General features: G+C 39.9%; 1 pseudogene; it reads left to right on the top strand.

Annotated features, from left to right (window-relative positions):
* The first annotated feature begins 269 nt into the window (after positions 1-269).
* LOC107104212 lies at positions 270-5,093 on the top strand (annotated as a pseudogene).
* The last annotated feature ends 3,165 nt before the right edge of the window (positions 5,094-8,258 follow it).

The following is an 8,258-nucleotide window of genomic DNA, read 5'->3' as shown; positions in this document are numbered from 1 at the left end:
AAATATATAATAACTTCACTTTAAATGCATAAATAAGTTAATTATGGGGTCATTATTTTGGTATTTTGGTGTCACAGGATGGATGTTTGGGAGTCTTTGCTTTTTATTACAAAATCAAACATTAGAAACTGTGGATTCTATGCCACCGCTTCCACGGTGCCGTTAGCGCGTGTCCAGACGCAGCACTATTTGCGCCGAGGAGGAAGCGCTCAGCCTGTAAAGCGGCACTGCGGCATCGCCAGTATCACTGCGCCCCGGTCTCCCTTCTCCGGGATCCTGAAGCTCGGATCTGGGGAGAGGAGGAGGAGGAGGAGGAGGAGGAGGTGCCCTATGGTTTTCCTTTGCGGGATTTATTTCGCCAGCTCCAAACCTTCTTGTGCGTTATCTGTTGTTTTCCTCTTCTCACCAAAGGCCTTCAACTTGTCCGGAGCGGTCCTTTCCTCACTCGCAAGGGTTTGCATTTCTTGGTTTTGCATGACGTGTTTTGGAGCTCCTAAAAAAAAGAAAAAGAAAAAGAGAGGCTTGCTTTTGTTGTGTGTTCTTTTAGTGGGGAGATGAGGAGGCAGTGCCAGTCCGCTGCTGCTGCCGCTGCTGTGGGCTGGACTGTTTCAGCCACAGATCTCTACTGACAGCTCAGGAGGACAAAAAGGGACTATGAGTAAAGACAAGGCAAAGAGTCTCCACTGGGGAGGGAAAGCCATGGAGAGTGCTGGAGCAGTTTGTTTCTAATAGGGAGCTGCGCGTGCAGTGTGCGCGCGTCACCACATAAGTGGGCATCAGGCTTCAGGGTTAAATGCATAGTTTTTAAAAATGGTGACGTTACAGCAAAGGTGCATGTGTTGTTTCTTTTTAAGACCTGGACCATGCATTTAATAAAGGTGTAATTAATGCTTTATTAAACGCGCCTTTGTTATCAAGTCTTTTACGTTGAAACTGAACATTTCCCACTTTGCAGGGTGTAGCAGTGTGCGCGCGCGCGCGCTGCAGAATTCCAGATGAGCTACCTTGCATTGTCTCCTTGGACACATCGGCTGTCATGTAAAGTTGGGCATGATGGTTGACTGAGACAAATCGGTTCTGGTTTGTCTGCTGGTGCAGAGAGATGCATCTCCTCTTTGTTTCTGTGAAGGAATCTTTAAGTTTGAAGGATTCAGTCTTCCTTTGCTCCCTGCTGTTTGAGTGATGTAATGGAAATAAATGTGTTGTTCTTGGATGCATTAAGTAGAAGGATGTGTTTTATACGACAGTGTTTGGATGGATTTTGTGGTTTCATTGCTACACTGTTGGTTAATGACTGAAAATAGGCATGCAAGCTGTTGAATATTGCAGAGTAATCTAATAAAGCATCCAGATGCCTTCAGTGTCACACAGTGAAGGCATGCAACGCTGAGCTGGGGCTTTTTTCAGTGCAGGATGACATCACTATAAGGTCACTCTTTTTCTCTTTAATTCTCTAAATTATTACAGGATGACAGAAATATAACAGAAACAACTGTTTTTGTGCTATCTGCTTTCTATTATTGTTTTCAAGTCAGGTGTTTTTGATCCAGTTAATGTTTGGAAAACTTATATCTTCCAGGTTTATCTTTGATAAAAATAATTTTACAGCTTTGTTTTTAGGGAATACTTTAGAAAGTTTTGAACATGCAACATTTAACAACATGTTATTTAGTTTAATATCTACTTTCAGAGTATCTGTATAGTTATATATATGAGTTCTATATCTGTATATTTCTGTATGAGTAACAATAGTTCTTTCTTTTTTAGACCTGCAAAGATGTGAAGATCTAGAATTATGACCTTGATTCAGAATATCACAGCATCCAGGGATCTTCTGAAAAGTGTAATATATAGACAGCACTTCAGCTCTGCGGAGTGAATTTTGTTCCATTATTGTTGCAAAAAAAACAACAGATTTTGTAAATGGAAATAAAAATAAATGCAGTCAGGAAATGAAACTTTCAACATTTGATTTTTCTAATTAATTCAAATTCCTCTTTTTCAAATAGAGTTTTACAAAATGCATTATTTTCAAATAGCGTTTTAAAATCCACATTCTCTTCACTTCAATATAAAGTTTCACTATTGACCAGCAGACATGCTGCTAACGTCCTTTCAGACCTCACTCCAAAGATAAGCCCACTCTGTTTAACACACTTTGAAAATAATGTAAATGTAAAAAAAAAAAGGTGAAATAATGATAATTAAAAAAAACAAATGTCACCCCCCGCCCCACAGAAAAGTTAATCTCAAAAGCTTTATTTTGCTTAAGAAGATTCATGAATTAATTTTTTCTTTCCTTGGAACAATAATGGAACAATATTCACTCCATAATCTAATCAGAAATACGTTCCTGTAGCATTTTTATTTCATTGCTCTGATTTTAAAATATGGAATACTAAAAACCTAGTTTTAACAGCTTCTTCTGCATCAGGTGTTTATCTCATTATAGGAAAACCAGATTATAATAAGCTAGTATCATATTGGCAAATTTACCATATTTTTTTGTGGCATCATTTTTATTAGCTTAAAGGGTACCTTCAATTTTCACACTAGGATCAGAATTAATACCTAAAAGGCTAAATTATTTTTCTTTTAGGCTAACAGAAGCATTGACTGCCTGACTAGTAAAGTGCAGAAACATGTTGGGGAGGGGGAAGCCCTGGGCTGCTGGACCATGAATCAGAAATTATTTGGGATCTTATTAAAAAGGGTTTTAATCAATGGAAATCTGCATCATAGCCAAGTTTTGAAATTAATACTTTTCTTTAGTGAGAACCAACCTCTTAAATTAAAGCACATTTTTGCTACACATTTGGAAAAGCATATAAGTTCTTTATACAAGCCTTTCACAAAATACTTGAGATTGTTTTGACGCTCCTATCCCCCCCGTGAGAAGTCAAATTCCTTCAACTGGCTTTCCTCCACACTAGAAAAACGATCTAGAAATAAGTAAAAAATGACTTCACTTAAGTGTATTTGCCCTTAATTTATGTAGGTAAATGAGATAGTTTGCGAATTGAATTAGTATTTTTACTCTTAAAATAAGATAATTAGTTAACATGCACTTAAGATAATGCAATGCAATAGTGTTTTCTTATTTTAAGTGTAAATTGTCTTGTTCCATTGGCAAAATGTCTCTTTTCCCTCCTCAATCCAAGAACAAATGCACTTATTCTAAGAAAAAATTACTTATCTAGATTTCTTTTTTTCCCCAGTGCATTTACATGATGATTCAGTGATAATTAATGTTACACAAGTGTTAACTTAAACAAAAAGAAACATTGATTAACAAATGAAAGAAATTAACAAGGGGCAGCAAATGGGTCTAGCAGCAGTTAGGTGATCTCCAGTGATGGCTGCTCTAAAGAATCAGCAGATGCATTTATGTAGTAGCAATACAAGATAAAACGTTCATTTAGACGAAAATAACAGCTAATTTCTTGCAAATATATGTGTGCCAGGCAGGGGAAGAGCTAAAAGGGGGGGCAGGGGTGTCCAGAGTCAGGTCTAGCTAATAATTAGCCACCTCTGTTGCCATCCCTACTAGGCGATTTGTTGTTTCCATATAGATGTCATACACCTTTGGTCTGGAACCCCCACACTGCTCCCCAGGCACCGCACAATGGCAGCCCACTGCTCCCCAAGGGGATGGGTTAAATGGAGAGTTAATTTCTTTGCTCTGTACTTGTGTCAGTGTAATGATAATAAAATGCTGAAATGCGTAAATATATGTATATATATAATTAATAGCGAGGTCTTTATCAAATTCTAGTCTGTCGTCAGAGATTTATTTGGAAAATACGGATGTTGTGTTCATTCACTTTCCTGTTGGCAGAGGGTAAAATGACAGGAAGTAGTTTTGGTGCGAGTCCATTTTCAGCCACTGCTCAGAGGACGTTGGCCTGCAAATTGTTTGGCTGCGTCACTGCTGCCAGGCAGCTCGTCTTCTGACTAAACCACAGTATCCACGACTCTACTTAGTTCTAACCCGTGCCTCCTGGTGTCATGCAAAATCTTTAAAAACCCAAGTGTGCAGGAGATGTGTGGGTTGATTGTTGATTTAGGAATGACCGGAGGCAGCTCAGAGATAATCTGATCTTTGTGAGTTTCTGAAAGAGATTTCTCTGTGAAAGAGGGTACAGTTTGGGTAAGGCTGTGGAAAAGGGCAGTAAATGACCCAAAAACAGACAGTGTACTGTCTTCACTTCGAGCCATAAGACGTGGTGGTGGAAGAAACTAAAAGTTACTGACCAGACATGAAAGGCTGTCCTTCAGAAGATTCATGCAGCATTGTCTAGTGATGCCCAAGCCTTGAGCAAAGCATGAAGCACCTTTAGGACACCTGTTGACTAAATGCACCGAAGACCTTTGCCAAGTGAACTTGTTCCAAATGTCTGCACTCCCTCTCACCTTTTCTGTCTTGATTTTTGCAGGTGTGAGTTTGCCGTTCCTGGGCTGGAGGTATCAGTGGAGAAGAAAATGTGGCAGCACCTGCTCACCTTACTGTGGAGGAATAAGTTCACAGAAAAGACATTTGCTTTAACTTGAAGAGCCTTTCTCTGACGGAACTGAGATCTTGGTGACAACATGATGCACTGCCTTTGGGGATCTTTGAGTGGAACCTAACTCCATCGAGAACCTTGACGCAGTTTGGGATTTTCTTTAAAAGGCTGTATCTCTTGGATATTATCCGTTTACCTTGGATCTAACCAACTGACGACAACTTATAGGATTTTTTGTTGGGATTCTCCTTCAGAGCCTTGTCAGACGTTTGAGTCCTTCTGGGAGGTTGGTTCATTTGGATGTTTGCCATGAAGGATGTGGACGGACCCCGATCCAGCGGCCTCCGGAAAAAGAGGAAGTCTAGATCGGAGAGGGATCGGGAGAGGACATCCAATGGGATGAGGGGCAACCATATTAAAGGTTCGCTGTTTGGCCTCTCCTCCGACTCCGAGCGGGAGGTGGAACGGGAGCCCTCCTCGTCTCGGCCCCGGCCCCCGCGCAGGAAGCGAAAGGAATCTACTTCTGCTGAGGAGGACATCATCGATGGCTTCTCCATCACAGGCTTTGTCACCTTTGAGGCTCTAGAGGTGAGTCATCGACTTTCAGTCTCCTTGTGCCTTTTTTTGTTTATCTTTACCTTGAAAATAAACTTGAGAATCCTTTATTGTCCAAGATACCATATCTGTGCTTGGCTGTCCAAGTGTGCTGGCTCCTCTTTGCATATTTGGGTGCTCTGTGAGATGGTGTTGAGCAAATGTTGCTTTAGAGGCACTGCTATAGCCAGATTACTATCTGTGTCACAAAAAAAAGCTGCTTTTGTTCCTGTGTATACTGCTCTGGGTATGCTTTCACAACTTTTCCTGCAGATAAGGAGCTGTGCAGCTCTGGCAGTAGTGGGTCTTTGTGCACTTCCAAGAGAAAAAGCAATTTGATCCACACTACAACAATTTATTCTTAGTGGGAGTGATTTATTGTCTGCTGGCTATCCATTTTTCTCCAAATCCAAACGCAGCCAAGGCTGTGTTCCAGAGGTCTGAATTATGACTTGTAAAGCACAACTGTTACATTTTTCTATTATAAATATGTGATGGCCTAGGGAGCAATGTTTTAGATAGACACCGGGGCCTCCATAAGCCTCTAGACTATGTTAAATGCTTTTTCTGTGGGTGCAGTCTCAATAATCTACTAAATAATATCAAACAACTATGCTTGTTCTGGTGATAAACAGTGATGATGTCAAATATATTAGATTTGTTAAACTGTTGACTGCAAAGGTGAATTATATTAGGGAAGGCACTTTATATTAAGCATTTTATATGCATCAGGTTAGTGATCTACCATTTAAGGTTTTCACATTTAGAACTAATATCTGGATTTATTGAAAGGTCAGACTGGCTGATTTCAGTTTATACATTTAAATATATAGTTATATATCTAAATATCTACAGATTATCCCGATTTGAACCACATGTAGAGTAAACCTTATTGACTTAACTTTGATCGCATAAAAAGGATGCAAGTTCTTAAAGTTGTACGGAAACTGCTGTTCCAACTGTTGCATTTCTGCATTCTCCCGAGTGGTGCCTGACCTTACACGAGTATATAAAGGGAATGTGATTGGTTGATTATCAAGGGGGAAGGATTTCTATGGTGGAAGGTTCGCAAACAAGATTGATTGTGGCCGGTTTGTCGGAAGGATCTTGCTAACCAGTTAGCAACTTAATGCTAGTAGGTTCCCAATAGGAAATTCCATTGGGACCAAGTATTACTAAGTTGGTGACTTAGAAACGACGCTGTCAAGGAATGCTATGGACAGAGGAAACATGCAAGAGGAGAGAAGAGAGTTTAGTGTCGGAGGTCGTGGATGAGTCTCCTCTGTCATACATTTTTTATTTAGAGGAGGAAAGCTTGGGGATGAAGATGTTGTGGAAGAGGACGCCAGGGCGGCAGAAGCTTGGTTTGGTGTAGAAGGCTTCCAGCCGTACATGTTTGAGCTCTTTCCTCGCAACGCTGCCAGTTCTGTTAGCTCTACGCCTGCTGAAGACACAGACGTCCATCCCCGTGAACACTGGGACGGAACTCAATGGGAAAGGAAATGATTCTTATTTCAACCGTTGAGTATATTAGCTGCGACATATGAATCAAGATGCTTTGAACGAAAAAATTTGATTGACAGACGACTGTTGATATATGATTGGCTGAATGTAGGTGTTCAGGCTGATGTATAACTAACTGGCCTGCATAAGATAATGAAAAAATCACAGATCTTAAGACAGTAAAGTATAGCTTCAGCTATTGGTTAGACTATTTTTTTCAGCACTTGTTTCAGGGCAGCTGAGGAGTCCTCTGTTGGTGGAGCACACCTGCTGACTGCACTCTAACTACAGGGAAACAGTCTTTAAACTAAACATTTGCATAGTTGTAAAAGACTGGCTGCATCCACTAATATGAATCCACTGTCCAACAAAGGGTGGAGCTAATGGCTCCTTTGTAACTGTGGTAAAATGAAACAGCTTAATGTGGTTCCACTTGAAACTGTCTTTTTCTAGCTTCAAGTTAAGTTAATTAATTTTTGTTTATGAATGGTAGCCTTGTCTAAAGCCAAAGGTACTCTCTTTAGATGACACAGTGTTTATGGGATTTTATTTATTCAAATGCATGCTCATAACATTTCAATAGCAGTCCTTTTCACATTCTGACGAGGTCAGATCTCTGGAGATATTTGCTTTCCATCTCTCACCATGAAGCTGGTACCTCTCTGCTCCCAGAGTTGTCTTTCATTTTAATGCTAATTTCTTAGCTTTCATTTCTCTTTTGACGTCAAGGATTTGTATTAAGGCTTTAATTGTACTGAGGTTCTTTTGGGAGTTTCTGCATTGATAACACATTTCTAGATGTTGAATTAAACTCTCAGAGTTGCATCAGTTGTTTGAAAATTTGATGTAATTAAAAAAAGAACGATTGACCAAAAGCTGGTTATTACTGAAGAGTATTTTTTTAAATACAATTTTTGAGCTTAAGCCGATCTTAGAGGGACAAAGATGAATTTAGAACACATTTTATGTACTTTTTGTGTGTGTATTTAGAGTTTAGGATTTTCACCTGAATCACAATCAGTCTGATGAACAATGCAGTATTAAAGGTCAAAGTTACAACATTCATTATGAAGATTAATAAAACAAAAAACACACCCTCAAAACGTGTAGAGTGGTGCAGAATGAAGATAGGATTTTATTAAAAAAACAATTCACTTCTATCCAAACTGTATCCAACTGACAGCAACTGTCCTCCAATCTCCACATCTTTACTGAATACTGAGGCTTTTTAAATGCCTGCCAAAATACCTGCTCTTTCTAAACCACTTCCTGAAGCGGTCAGGTGGTATCACGGTAGCGAGGCCTTGGACGTCATCAATTTTGGCCCCTCCTCTATATAAATCACGCCTCGACATGCGCCTCGACATTACTCGACACACACCTCGGCTCATAACATCACTACCGTTTTTGTAATTAATTCTTAAAGAAACCGCTTTAGCTTCAGTGTCTGCATTTGGGTCGTATCAAACCTCCACCCCACTGTCACAAAAGCAACAACTAAAATGTAGATAATCATGGTTTAATCATGTTTATCTGATGATGGCATAAGAGAAGCAGTTGATAGCGGATATATAAAAAATAGGGATGGAACGGTTTATGAAAACCGTCCGAACCGTTCGGTTCGACTGTCTCGGTTCGATTCGCGTGTGTTGCGTT

Source organism: Cyprinodon variegatus, unplaced genomic scaffold, assembly GCF_000732505.1.
Source record: "Cyprinodon variegatus isolate N-32 unplaced genomic scaffold, C_variegatus-1.0 Scaffold1652, whole genome shotgun sequence".
NCBI classification, from domain to species: Eukaryota; Metazoa; Chordata; class Actinopteri; order Cyprinodontiformes; family Cyprinodontidae; genus Cyprinodon; species Cyprinodon variegatus.
This window is presented reverse-complemented; position numbering and strand designations above follow the sequence as displayed.